The following is a 14,967-nucleotide window of genomic DNA, read 5'->3' as shown; positions in this document are numbered from 1 at the left end:
GTCTGGCTTACATCGAGCTGGCACCGCCACAGGTTTTTTTAAAAAAACGTCGAGCAATCAATTTAAGTATGAGCAATTCCAAGAGCCTTTAATTCTGGAGTAATTTTGACGTGCGTACGAACTATGTAAGTTGTTCCGTCCAAGAGTTACACGGATTTTTCTAGTTTTTGGGTGGTTTCCACCCCTCGGGGGTGGAGCACTTAATTCGAGCGGGTGGTTTTCCGGGAGCCTTTAATTCTGGAGTAATTTTAACACTCGAACGAACTCTGTAAGTTGTTCCGTCCAAGAGTTACATGGATTTTTCTAGTTTTTGGGTGGTTTCCACCCCTCGGGAGTGGAGCACTTGATTCGAGCGGGTGGTTTTCCGGGAGCCTTTGATTCTGGAGTGATTTCAACACTCGAACGAACTCTGTAAGTTGTTCCGTCCAAGAGTTACACGGATTTTTCTAGTTTTTGGGTGGTTTCCACCCCTCGGGGGTGGAGCACTCAATTTGAGCGGGTGGTTTTCCGGGAGCCTTCAATTCCGGAGTAATTTTAACACTCGAACGAACTCTGTAAAGTGTTCCGTCCAAGAGTTACACGGATTTTTCTAGTTTTCGGGTGGTTTCCACCCCTCGGGGGTGGAGCACTTAATTCGAGCGGGTGGTTTTCCGGGAGCCTTTAATTATGAAGTAATTTTGACGTGCGTACGAACTCTGTAAGTTGTTCCGTCCAAGAGTTACACGGATTTATCTAGTTTTTGGGTGGTTTCCACCCCTCGGGGGTGGAGCACTTAATCCCAGCGGGTGGTTTTCCGGGAGCCTTCAATCAGCCTTCAATTATGACCCTCACACTTTTTCGAAATTTGACCTCGTTCCCGTTTTTTTTCAAGTCTGGTTTATATCGAGCTGGCACCGCCACAGGTTTTTTTTAAAAAACGCCGAGCAATTAATTGAAAGATGAGCAATTCCAAGAGCCTTCGATTCTGGAGTAATTTTGACGTGCGTACGAACTCTGTAAGTTGTTCCGTCCAAGAGTTACACGGATTTTTCTAGTTTTTGGGTGGTTTCCACCCCTCGGGGGTGGAGCACTTAATTCGAGCGGGTGGTTTTCCGGGAGCCTACAATTCTGGAGTAATTTTAACACTCGAACGAACTCTGTAAGTTGTTCCGTCCAAGAGTTACACGGATTTTTCTAGTTTTTGGGTGGTTTCCACCCCTCGGGGGTGAAGCACTTAATTCGAGCGGGTGGTTTTCCGGGAGCCTTTAATTCTGGAGTAATTTTAACACTCGAACGAACTCTGTAAGTTGGTCTGTCCAAGAGTTACACGGGTTTTTCTAGTTTTTGGGTGGTTTCCACCCCTCGGGGGTGGAGCACTTAATTCGAGCGGGTGGTTTTCCGGGAGCCTTTAATTAGCCTTCAATTATGACCCTCACTTTTCCGAAATTTGACCTCGTTCCCGTTTTTTTTCAAGTCTGGCTTACATCGAGCTGGCACCGCCACAGGTTTTCTCTCTATCTAATAAAAAAGTTTCAAACAAATGAACAGGTAGAAAAAGATTATAATAACAATAGTAAAAAAGACTATAATAACAATAGTATAAAAAAAATTATAATAACAATAGTATACGCATGAAGTTGGCGGTGGGGTGAGATCCCGAAAACAAAACAGAAGCATCTAGCAAACCCTTTGACAGCTGTCATCGGCTGTTTATGACAGTCTTTGACAAATATCTTTATAGGTATCTGTTTCTGACGCGCAAAAAATGAACATGCAAACGAAAATTATCAAGATGATTCCCGACGGGAATTGTCTTTTTCGCGCGTTGGCGTATCGTGTATACGGCACTCAAGATCGACACGCAGATGTGAGACTGAGTATCGTTTCAAAGATAGTGGATAATTGGTCTACATTTGCGGGTTTTATTACAGGTAATGAGTCAAACGGTGCTGTGATTAGGTCACCTGGTGATTACAAATCACATATGAATAAAAATGGAATATACGGGGGAGAAGCAGAATTAGCTGCAGCTGCGGACATTTTTAAGATATGTTCAATCGTGTATCGCGAAGAACAAATTCATCCACACCGGATCGGATCACAAAATGAAACACAATTCTCGCTACTCTTCACCGGCGACGGAGACAGTGGACACTTTGATGTCTTGCAGAACCAAAATAAAATTCAGATAGTGAGTAATAAGTATGAAAAGTAACAATCAAATAATAGTAAATCTTAATATATCACCAAACAGTCAAAAGGACAGCCGGGATTTACGATGACAATGGAGAAAGGAGGAGTTTCAAGCAGCAGACAAGGCGATGAAGATGGTGGATGGTCGGAAGTATCACAAAAGAAAGCGGAAAATAAAATTGTAAGTGCGAAGACCCAAATAAGCCATAGAATAATATCCATCAAATATTCGTATAACCAGGTAAGAGGACGACCAGGATCGATGTTGACCACAAGAGAAAGAGGTGTTTTGCGGAATGAACAGCAACACAAATATAGAGAAAAAAAATAATATAAAGAAGGTGATTTTGGAGAATAACGGGCAGAGCGGTAGCAAAAATAATTCAGCAAGTCAAGGAGATAGATCGATATCAAGAGAGAAGGAACACCAACTTTCAACCAACGAATGGAAGCTTAGATTGATGAAAAAAAGAAAAGTAAACTCAGAAGGAATTGAAGTGGACAGCAAGTGCAGACCTGTCATCAAATCAACATGAAGGAATTCGCCTGTCTACTAGACAATGCGTAAGGAAATAGTGAGGCGCGTAGCGCCGAGATGGGGTTGGCGCGCGAAGCGCGCAGGGGCGAAGCCCCTAGTTTTTGAAAAACACCGAGCAATTAATTTAAAGATGAGCAATTCCAAGAGCCTTTAACTAGCCTCTAATTATGACCCCAACACTTTTCCGAAATTTCACCTGTTTTCCGTTTTTTCTCGGTGTGGCTGTTCCAGGTTTATGTCAAGCTGGCACCGCCACAGGTTTCTTTTAAAAAACGCGGAGCATTTAATTCGAAAATAGAGCATTTAATTAGCCTCTAATTAGCCCTTAATTATTCCATAGAAAATTTTTCGACTTTCGAATGTGGCGGTTCCAGCTTGATATGGCTAATCAGGTAAGATACCTAGCCATATCAAGCTGACATAAACCTGGAACCGCCACACCGAAAAAAAACGGAAAACAGGTGAAATTTCGGAAAAGTGTTAGGGTCATAATTAAAGGCTAATCAAAGGCTCTTGGGATTCCTCATCTTTAAATTAATTGCTCGGCGTTTTTTAAAAAAAACCTGTGGCGGTGCCAGCTCGAAATAAACCAGACTTGAAAAAAAACGGGAACGAGGTCAAATTTCGAAAAAGCGTGAGGGTCATAATTAAAGGCTAATTAAAGGCTCCCAAAAAACCACCCGCTCGAATTAGGTGTTCCACCCCCGAGGGGTGGAAACCACCCAAAAACTAGAAAAATCCGTGTAACTCTCGGACGGAACAACTTACAGAGTTCGTTCGAGTGTTAAAATTACTCCAGAATTAAAGGCTCCCGGAAAACCACCCGCTCGAATCAAGTGTTCCACCCCCGAGGGGTGGAAACCACTAAAAAACTCGAAAAATCGGTGTAACTCTCGGACGGAACAACTTACAGAGTTCGTTCGAGTTTTAAAATTACTCCAGAATTAAAGGCTCCCGGAAAACCACCCGCTCGAATTAGGTGCTCCACCCCCGAGGGGTGGAAACCACCCAAAAACTAGAAAAATCCGTGTAACTCTTGGACGGAACAACTTACAGAGTTCGTTCGAGTGTTAAAATTACTCCAGAATTGTAGGCTCCCGGAAAACCACCCGCTCGAATTAAGTGCTCCACCCCCGAGGGGTGGAAACCACCCATAAACTAGAAAAATCCGTGTCACTCTTGGACGGAACAAGTTAGAGGGTTTCTAGAGGCATCAAAATCACTCTTCAGTCAACGGCTCTCGATACACTGCTCCTACAAATCAAATGCTTCACAGTCCACCCACAAGAGTGTGATTGAGACACGAACTTTACGAATCAACGTAGCAGGTGGATGAAACAGGAACCAGGATTTTCAATGCGAAAAAATGCTCGTGTCGCGTGAATTCGTTACAATTTTTGTGTCTTGTACTTTGATTTCAGCATCTTCATCAACGAACGTCATCCCAGCGCAAATGAAGCATTGTTTTTGCAGTTATTGATTTCACGTGTCGTGGAATCCAGGCGGAAGATGATATTTTTCTAAGTTTCTTATGTTCCAATTAATGCGTACAATAAGTTTCGCGTATACGGCTATAAATATTGTTTGTCAATTATTTTGCTGTAATTGTAACCTTCCCGTAACTTCAAGTCGTGAGGGTGCGTTGAAAGTTGTTCATATTACTATCAGGATAGAGCCCTTACGCGGATCTCGGGGTGTGCATAAGGCATTTATTCAGGGATAAATATATATATATATATATATATATATATATTGTTACAAAGGGTGAAATCACCCGTTTTTCCCCCTCTTTAATGATCTAGTAGTCAGCATAGATAAAAGACGTTTATAAACCTCTTATGTCTTTAAAAAGAATAAGGTTGCTGCGCCAACCACCATTATTGTAAAAACAGTCTTGTTTCAGACTTTAAACAAGAAACACATATCTTGCATTAAAAGCATTTTTCACGATATTTTGTTCACGCTCTTGATTTCTTCTGATTTGATAATAAGTCAACTCGCGGATCCATATTTTATTAACGTAACGTCCAAAACGTTACAATATATATATTGTGACGTGGTATTTTGTACCCCGTCACTTTGTTTAATTATCGCATTCCCCTAGGTGCAGATATCGCTAAAAATAACGAAAGCACGTCTGAGGCCAATACTCCAAAAATGGACGACTAATTATCTTTAAGTTGATTTCTCTTTGCTAAGCTAATTGTATGCTATTTTCTAATTCTGTAATGCTCTTCGAGAACCATCCGCGAGACCTTCACGTCAAGATACCAGGACACTGCCTGACAGGGGTCACGTACCAGCTCAACATCGACCACAACCGACTACAGACGAACGAATACCGCTAAAACCACTCCCGATGGATGCCTATCTAGTTGTCGAACAGGGTCGTGCGTGATGCACAAACAGCACCTCCAACTATTTGAGACTTATCGGCCAGGAGCCGAACCACGAACGAATGCTTCTACCGCTCGGATGCATCGTCAGGCGGCGTACAGGGCTGTGCGTCAAAAACACAACAAAGCCTCCCGTCGACGATACTTATCAGCCTGGAGCTGAACCGACCCTAACATCTACTAAGTCGTTGACTATCCAATAGAAGACGGTTTTCTCTTCACGAACCGTCTTATCGAAGGACTGCGGCGTGGAATAGGCTAATGATATGCTGACCACGTGGATCTGGTGGATCTAGTGTGGGGATCCGGGTTGAGGGCCATCACCACCAGATCGTTCCGGCATGAGGGCTTCAATGAGCGAGGGCCGGGATGCAGCGCCGACGAAATAGCTACAACGGGGAGTACCAGTAAAGCAAGGAGTGAGTTACAGTCGATCGCAAGTCCAAAGGACCGGTGACGTAATATTGCCGCACACCTCATTATCGCAACACACGAGCAGTACGACCCCCCCCTCTCACCAACGATACCGCATAGCTGAAGGAAAACATCTCTAACCACCTTCCGACGTCCCGATACCTCGATACCTGTCGTCGAGGGAAAAGAAAAACAAGCGGTGAGGGATTATCGCCGCCTACCCGTGGACCAGGCCACGCGACCTGCTGGTCCAATTAGAATACCGCAAATTTTAGGAAGAATCACGTGACAGCAGCTCGACGAAAATCAGGATCATCGCTCATCTCGTCACTCTACGTTCAGTTACTGATATTCACAGACGTGTTCTTGTTATCGCTACCAAAGTTCGTCGTACCGCTATTGTACCTTATCGCATTCTCTCGCACCTGTTATATCTTCTTTTACGTAAGTGAGGTTCCTTTTCTATTTTGTGAAGCCACGAGATTACTTGCAATATATCGTACCTTTACCTTTATCTCTTTCTCTCTTTACCTTGCAGTTGGTCTGCTTGAGCCAATTGGGCTCGTATCTTTTCTCTTTACCTTGCAGTTGGTCTGCTTGAGCCACCTGGGCTCGTATCTTATTTTCTCTTATCTCTTATCTTGTCCCTTTCTCTGTCTTATTGCAAGTAACTTCGCGACTGGTTGATTATTACTTACGCATTGTAGTGACTATTGTTTATCTTATTATCTTTCTCTTTTAGAATATTTGAATGTCTAATATCGCTGTCTAGCAGCGCGTTCCGTTGAAGGATAAATTCTCATCTTAGCTATTGAGCATTGCTATTTTGTTATATTTTCTCTGATTAGTTTCTATCTGTCTCTTTACCTATTATCCTTGATTATCGTATCTTAGTGAGAGTACCGCGGGAGCGATCTTATATCGCTGCGCGGTCCCGTTCGTCGTTCATTTGACATTGGAGTATTGTGCCGTATCGCATAACATCTTTTTCACTATTCTCTTCGCTTATATCGCTGATCGTAGTTGTCCGTAGTCTATTTGGTTTGCCGTACGTTGCCTATTAATTATCTTGAATATTGTTTGTCTTATCTTGAATTGCCTTTTATCGTACCGAATATTATCTATCTCTCTCTCGCACTTACCGCAAACTATAGACTACGTATTATCTTTATTCTCTATATTTTATGCTAATTTTCTATTTGACCTGTCGCTTGAATTTACCTTGTAATTCATAATTCCCTGTCTGCCTATTTCTGATTATTCTGGTAATGTGATAACTATTACAATTATTGTATTTCGCATGTGTTTATAATTGCTTCTCTTATTTTATGATTTATTTGCTTACCGCTTGATTTAAGTACAGTATATCTTTTCTGTTCTGCGTATCTATCATAAAACCGTGTTAATCATTACCTTTTAGTATCGCGAGCTTGCGCATATTTCCCGCTTATTCGGAAAACGTTCCGTTAATTGTTAACTCTCTCGCTTAACCTTTCTCTGGCTGTAACTATTGTTAATTATCGCATTTATCGTACTTGTATCGCAAACTCTTCAGCTACTTGCTTGTCAGTAAACTTATCGCTTCTTGCTTAATATATTTGATATTATTCCTGCTTCACCTGTTTCTTATTTTATCTATTGGATTCGACTCCGCCCCTCTACCATTATCTTGTCTCTCTGAGCGAACCGTGCAAAACCGTCGTAGAACCTGACCTTACCTTTATCTATTACCTTTACCTTTACCTTTATCTTTTTGTCTAATTATCTATTTTTGACGCATGTGCGTCTGGCGCCCAACAATCGTATCTTTCTCTCTTAGTATCTCTCTCTATCTAATCATTCAGGTTAGTGACTGCGCCGTAGGGTAACCAATTATCGTTATATCGTTATTACCCTCAAAAATATTGGTTACAATATATATATATAAAGAATCTTAGAAAAAGTTAATTGAAGAATCTTATAACCCATTCGCTGTACCAGTGACATTAGCTTATAAAAAAGATGAAGGAAAGAAAGCTAGACTATGCATAGATTTCCGGGAATTAAACAAGATAGTCATTCCTCAGGCGCAGCCTTTTCCATTAATTGAAGATCTGATAGTTAAGACACGAGATTGTAAATATTTTTCGTCCTTAGATATAAATTCAGCTTTCTGGTCAATTCCCCTAAAAATTGAAGACAGACGAAAAACCGCATTCGTAACTCAAGAAGGCCATTTCCAATGGACCTGCCTACCCTTTGGTTTAAAAACATCACCAGCGATTTTCCAGAGAATATTAAGTAATATAATAAGAAAGCACAAGCTCTCGAACTTCAGCGTAAATTATATAGATGACATTCTAGTATTTTCAAAAACTTTTGATGAACATATTGACCACTTATCACAGCTATTAGAGTCAATTATGAAAGAAGGATTCAGACTAAAACTTTCAAAATGTACCTTCGCATCAGACTCAGTTAAATATTTAGGCCACGAAATAAGATACAACTCGATTAGTCCACTCAATGACAATCTAATCTCAATAAAAAAATTTCCAACGCCAAAAACAAAAAAAATTGTTCGACAATTTCTAGGAAAAGTTAATTTTTACGGAAAATATATACCAAACGTTTCGGTTACCTTAGATCCGCTACATAACTTACTAAGAAAAGGGCAAAACTTTATTTGGTCCGAACAATGCCAAAAAGCTTTCGAAAGCATGAAATCTCTACTTTGCTCTCAACCGATTTTAACAATTTTCGATCCACATCTGCCAATATATATCCACACGGACGCAAGCTTACAAGGCATTGGGGCTGTACTAAAACAAACACAATTAAACAAAGAAGATAAACCAGTCGCATATTTTTCAAAAAAATTAAATGTGTCCCAAAAAAGGAAGAAAGCTATCTATATAGAATGTTTAGCAATAAAAGAGGCAATAAAATTCTGGCAGCACTGGCTTATAGGAAAATCATTTACGGTTTTCTCGGATCATAAACCTTTAGAAAATATGAATATTAGGTCTAGGACAGATGAGGAATTAGGTGACTTAATGCATTATCTATCTCAATACGATTTCGAAATAAAATACACTCCAGGAAAGGACAATTTAGAAGCAGACTGCCTCAGCAGAAACCCAGTACTAGAACCTAATGATAATGAAGAAGAAATTTTAAAAACCGTTAATTTCATGAAAATAGAAGACATTCAGAACGATCAAGAAAACAATAAAGACATCCAAAACGGTAAAGACAAGTTACTATACAAGAATAACACGTATTATAAAAGAATAGGAACAAGTGAAAAAATTCTACTCTCAGAAGATTTCAGTAAAGAACTTATACAAAAAGTACACCTCTTCTATTGTCATTTAGGAATGAAACAAATACAAAATAAGATAAAACCATTTTACATAGCAAAAAATCTGAACCAAAATATTAAAACAATTTGCGAAAACTGTGAAGTTTGCATCAAAAATAAATCAAGAGGAAAGCACAAAATTGGATTAATGTCCCAATTAGGTCCTGCGACTTACCCCTATGAAATAGTCTCTATAGATACAATTGGCGGATTCGGAGGTTCACGGTCAACAAAAAAGTATTTACACTTGCTCGTTGATCATTTCACAAGATATGCTACTATTTTGACCTCAAAAACTCAGAATGCAACTGATTTTATAAAATTGATACGGACAGTCTTGCCAAATAATAAAATAAATATGATCCTATCCGATCAATATCCAGGGATAAATTCCAAAGAGTTCAAAGAATTTTTGAATAAGGAAGATATAACCTTAACTTTTACAGCAGTAAACGCACCGTTTTCAAACGGACTCAATGAAAGACTAAACCAAACGCTAGTTAATAAAATTAGATGTAAGATAAACCAGAAAAAATCAAAAACTGCGTGGACAACTGTAGCACATGAGTGCATAGAAAAGTACAATGATACAGAACATACTGTAACAGGATTCTCTCCTAGATACTTATTGGAAGGAAAAAGTAGTACAATCTTACCAGAAGAGCTAAAACAAGAAAAAACAGAAAACGATTTGCATGAAGATAGAAAACGTGCTCTAGAGAATACAAAGAAATCACATGAATATAATAAAAAGCAATTCGACAAAAATAGAAAATATCATGAATTTAATATTGGAGACCTAGTTTACGTTGAAAATAGCCATAGACTAAATAGGAAAAAATTAGATGAACTAAAAATCGGACCATACAAAATTATAGAAAAAATTTCAAACTCAATTTATAAAATACATACAGATCGAAATAAGTCAGAGTCATTATTTCACATTACAAAGCTTGTACCGGTCCCAAAGGTTATTCAAGAAGACCAGTGTCTCCTCACTGGTTTCTTTTCTTCGGGGGGGGAGATGTAAACAAATATGACGAGGCCTATATTCACCTCATCATATTTCTTCCTCACTCCCAAATTTGAAATTTCACCGCACAACAATAAGCGCCTTTGGCAGTTTCACGGTCAATAGTACATACGTGTAAATATGAGCGAATAGAAACAATAGAATGCCGAGGGCATTATGACAGATTAGTACATAAGCTATTATCAGCCGAATCGCACGTGGAAACGTCAGAACGAGAGAAAAATAAGCTGTAAATGTCGTTTCTCCATTTACAGGTAATATTATTTTTATTAAACATAGAATATAAGTACGTAATGTAAAGAAAAGTAATGTAATGTAATAGTATACGAAACAATAAACTCCATTTACAGAGAAACTCATCGCAGCTTCGACAGTGTTAAAAAAGGAACATTATATATATATATATATATATATATATATATATATATATATATATTAGGGTGGTCCTTATTTGGGGTGTTGACGAATTCCGACAAGTGCGCCCCCTAGACACGTTTGAAATAAATAAATAAAAATGTGTGCGAAACCCCAGCGCTGTAGTCCAATGAGAAAACGTGCCTGTAAGCTCATTTTTGTTTCCTATTTGAATAACATGGAATTTCCAGGATAATTCAGTCATTATTTTTGGGATCTGCTCCTAAGCATTGAAAAAAAATATTATCCATGTAAATCTATTCTTAATTGGTATATCTACGAGTAAATCTTTTTACAAGGCATTATCACAGCCCTTATGGCGGCCATCCTCCTTATAATATACACGACGGTAAATCGATCAACTTGACTACCTGTTTTGAGATACTTGTGGTGCTTCAAAGTATTTCACTCATTAAGAGGCCGTTTTATTTACGTCATGAGTTTGTAAAAGTAATAATTGTACATGTAGGGAAAAATATTTTTTTCAATTAACGTATTTCAAGACACGACGATTACACTTTCTACTTAAAAAAAAAACATAATCATTAAAATTAAAATGTTTTCGTCACCGTCTGTTTTTTTGGATCGGGAAAGCTTTTACGATATTCCGAGACTATCTGAAGAATATATTGCTTCTGATCTTCGTTCCGTGTGAGAATATTGTTATATTCTTCCATTAAATGAACTGCTCTCTCAGCTGTATCATTTACGACCTTCAAATGTTTGACAACATTTAGACCTTTATTGAAATGTTCATCTTCAGGCCAAAAAGACGGATCGAGTTCCAAAAAGTTCGTGTTAATTTCGAATCTCGTAAAGAAGTTTAGCGATTGTGGAGATATGAAATAATCCATCTCTTTGTCGAGTATAGTATTAATATTTTTGGGATTCAACTGTATGCGATTGGAGTAATTCTCTTCGGTTTCATCACCTGTGTTTAAGCCGAGCAACATTTTTCGTTTCACGCACAGTGATATTTCGTGATCGAAAAACGACATCGCTGCAGTTTGCGGATTGAGATACCACAAGTGCTTTATGAGTTTTTGGATTGTAACTCGAGAAACATCAGGATCAATTGACTTGTAATTGTCAAGTTTTTTCAAAAGCTGCAAGTCGTGGTTCGGTGCTTGAGGTGGAAATGAAGCTGTAAACCATGCTCTTACGTATATTACAACAATAAAAATACACACCCCGGAAATTGCTTTCTGTTCATTTGAAGTTAACTTGAAACTTTCGCGAAACAAATATATTTTTAAGCAATAGATCGCCTTTGCCATCCAACGAGCATGATGATACGCTCCGGGGAACCGAAATCTAATACCACGGGGCGGAGTAATTCCGATAAAGGTTTGAGTTAATTCCAGTAACTCTTGATAATCTTCCCTCGGCTGACTATTCATCGATGTTTTTTCCACGAATGTTTGGATACTTTCGATATGCTCGATTAATATTTCTTTTACATCCGCATCTTCGATTCCACTTTTCCATGAGGTCTTATCTATCTTAGTCCACGATTCTTGAAACCTCTTGAAAATAGCGACGTTAGGACCGCTCGATGCAGGCATTTTTTGTTCGAAAACGCTTCTTAGAATAATCTCGAATATATGGTGTCGGCAAGGTAAGAATAAAATATCTCGTTTTAAAATTTGTTCTAAAACGACCGCTGCGCCGTTTATGTAACCGAGATTAGAAGCTGTCGTATCACAGCATAGTGCCTTGACTGCGTGAGAGAGACCCCAATCTTCAAGTACTTCATATATAGCGTTTGCTTGGGATAGCCCAGTTCCGTCCTCTAACTCTGGCACTCCCAAAAGTTTTTCGACATTCCCATTCGTTATGACAATAGGTAGTCTGTCATTTACCTCACGTTTCAATATATTGGGCAGCATTTTTCCATCCCAGTGCAAGACGACTGCATTGAGTTCCGTTTCGTTAAATACTCGTTTAATATTCATTGCTCTTGCAGTACGCAATTTTTCTCTGTAGCATCGAATTGATGTTCTATTGAGAACCAACGAGTTAATATCGTATTGTAGAGATTGAGCAACGGCAGCAATGACGTGAACAGCATCTCTGTCGCTTAATTTGCATTTATCTAAAACGGCGACCAATTTCTCGTTAATTATATTGACGCTCCCACGTGATCTTTTGGGCTGCGACGGTCCGGCTTCGGACTCATCGATGAAGAGAATTGACGAATCCAGATCTTCTATAGAAACGTTAGAATAAGTGCCAACGCTCCTTTAACTGAGTGTGTTCAAAGAGGTTTCATCACTTGATGCCAATTCTACGAATTCTCCTACAAAAAATTATAATCATTCTGAGTCGTATTAAATCCAAATGAAAAATATTACGTAGAAATGAAATGTTCCGTCCAATAATAAACAAAAATAAAAACTTACTGGCTGAGTTTTTCTCCATTTCGTTTTTTCGTAGTCTTTGCAGAAATATCTCTTCTTTATGTCGTTGGAGTTCTTCATCATTCTCGTACATTGTTTCGATGTCTCCGATGTAACCAACTCGTCCATCTTTTCTTTGGTTCAGTAAAAATTCTTTTCCCTTTTCGTCGACCATGTCCATCACATTTCCATGGCCGATGTCAAATAAGTTCAAAAGTCCACGAGAGAAAGCTTCCTCTTTCTCTTTGTTGATAAGTTCCCGGCATTTTTTTGCAATTTTCGCCACTTCTCATATAAATCTGTCAATTTTTTTACGGCGCGATGGAATTGTTGTGTCGGCAAACGGGCTTTTTCCCAAAATATAATGTCTTCTTTTATTGCTAATGTTGCACTTTCTGGCAGCGTTAATTTTAATTCGCGAAGGTTGAAAAAAAGCACTTTTAATACCTGTTTTTGAGATGGTAACTTGTTTCCATAAATTTGTGTGTCAATGTCACCGATCAAAAAAATGTTGAACCGTGTTCTACGTGACGAAGACATTATACATTTCGCAGTGGTAGACGAACGTACGGAAATTAAATAACACCACGAAACTATCGAAAGTACAATGACCACCTACGGCTTTTGGCGTTATCTGAATTAAACTGGTTAAATTCGTACATGTGTCGGAAAGGGAAAAAAAAATCACGTAGCAGCCAACCACGAAAACAGCAAAAAACTGTAGGAATTTTTTTCCATAACACCAAAGCAAACAATAAAACCAGAGATAAACAATTTTTTCCATCAATCACTGAAAGATGATAGTTATAAGAATAGACTCGCGCACGCACGCTCGGGACAGAAAACGCTGTGCTTCGGCAAGCTCTCGTTGTAAGCGCAGGCGGTTACGCGCGTCCTTTCTTATCCACGGACTGACCGGCCGGTCAGTTGCTTACTTTTGTTTTCTGGACGTTCCATTACGTTTCATTGCCACGTAGCGAATAATAATTAGACTCTAGATACCGAGAGACCAAGGATTCATTCAAATGGAATAAATTGAATAAAGAACATTTTCGTGATATTGAACATATTTCTTACTAATATTTATACTCTGACTTGATAAACTTCTTGATTATACACAATTGAAACTGAATGACCATAGTTTGAATGCAACTCTAATCAACTTTCGAATATTAAATATCAAATATCAAATTTATAATGAAATACGATACATGTGAGGTTTTGTAAAAGAATGTGCGCGTAGTCATGCCTATTAACAATAGATTTATGTGGATAAATAATTTTTAACATAGTTAGGGATGACTGGAAAAAATAGTGACTGAATTGGTCTAAAAATGCCATGTTATCTAAATGGGAAACGAAACGAGCTTACAGGCACGTGTTCTCATGGGACTACAGCGCTGGGGTCTTGCACACATTTTTTTTTATTTATTTCAAACGTGTCTAGGGGGCGCACTTGTCGGAATTCGTCAACACCCCAAATAAGGACCACCCTAAAATATATATATATATATATTTACCTCCAAACAGGTTCAAATGTTACATTTGTGTATAAAAATACGCCTGTTGAAATTTGAACTCTTATTATTAACATTATGAGGGTGCGCACCGTACTTTTCTTTTTTCCATCAGAAAAACATGGGCTAAATGCTTCTTGCCCCTTTCTATTTTTATAACTAGCTTACGATGCGTCGTACAGAAAATTCACAGACAAATTTTCGTAGAGAATTGAACGCTCTACAAAAAAGGTCTTGTATTATTTTTTGATAAATTCACTCGTTGAAAAGTTATTAGAGGTCAAAAGTCATGTAAGAACATCAAACACTTATGAAAGAGTAGCTTTATCAGAAAATGATAAGATGTCTTTTCTTGAACAGCGTTCAATTCTCTACAAAAATATGTCTATGAATTTTCTGTACGGCGCATCGTTAGCTAGTGATGAAAATCAGAATGAGCCACAAACAATTTTCTCCCATGTAATCCTTATGAAAAATGGAAAAGTGCGATGCGCAACCTCTTAATGTTAAGATTGAGAGCTAAAATTTTGAAAGACGTATTTTCGTGCTAAAATGGAAGTTCTCAACTTGTTTGGAAGTAAAAAAAAATTACTTTTTTTATACTATCTAGCTGTAGATTCAAAATAGTTGTAAAATTGATTATTCGATATTATTATGAATGTGACTTATAGTTAAGACCTCAAGAAACAAGAAGATATTTTTCCAGTATTTTGGGTATTATAAAGTTTTGGGTGGTTTAAT

This window comes from Neodiprion lecontei, chromosome 4 (assembly GCF_021901455.1).
Source record: "Neodiprion lecontei isolate iyNeoLeco1 chromosome 4, iyNeoLeco1.1, whole genome shotgun sequence".
Classification (NCBI taxonomy): Eukaryota; Metazoa; Arthropoda; class Insecta; order Hymenoptera; family Diprionidae; genus Neodiprion; species Neodiprion lecontei.
The sequence above is the reverse complement of the archived record's forward strand: the minus strand, read 5'-3'. Positions refer to the sequence as shown.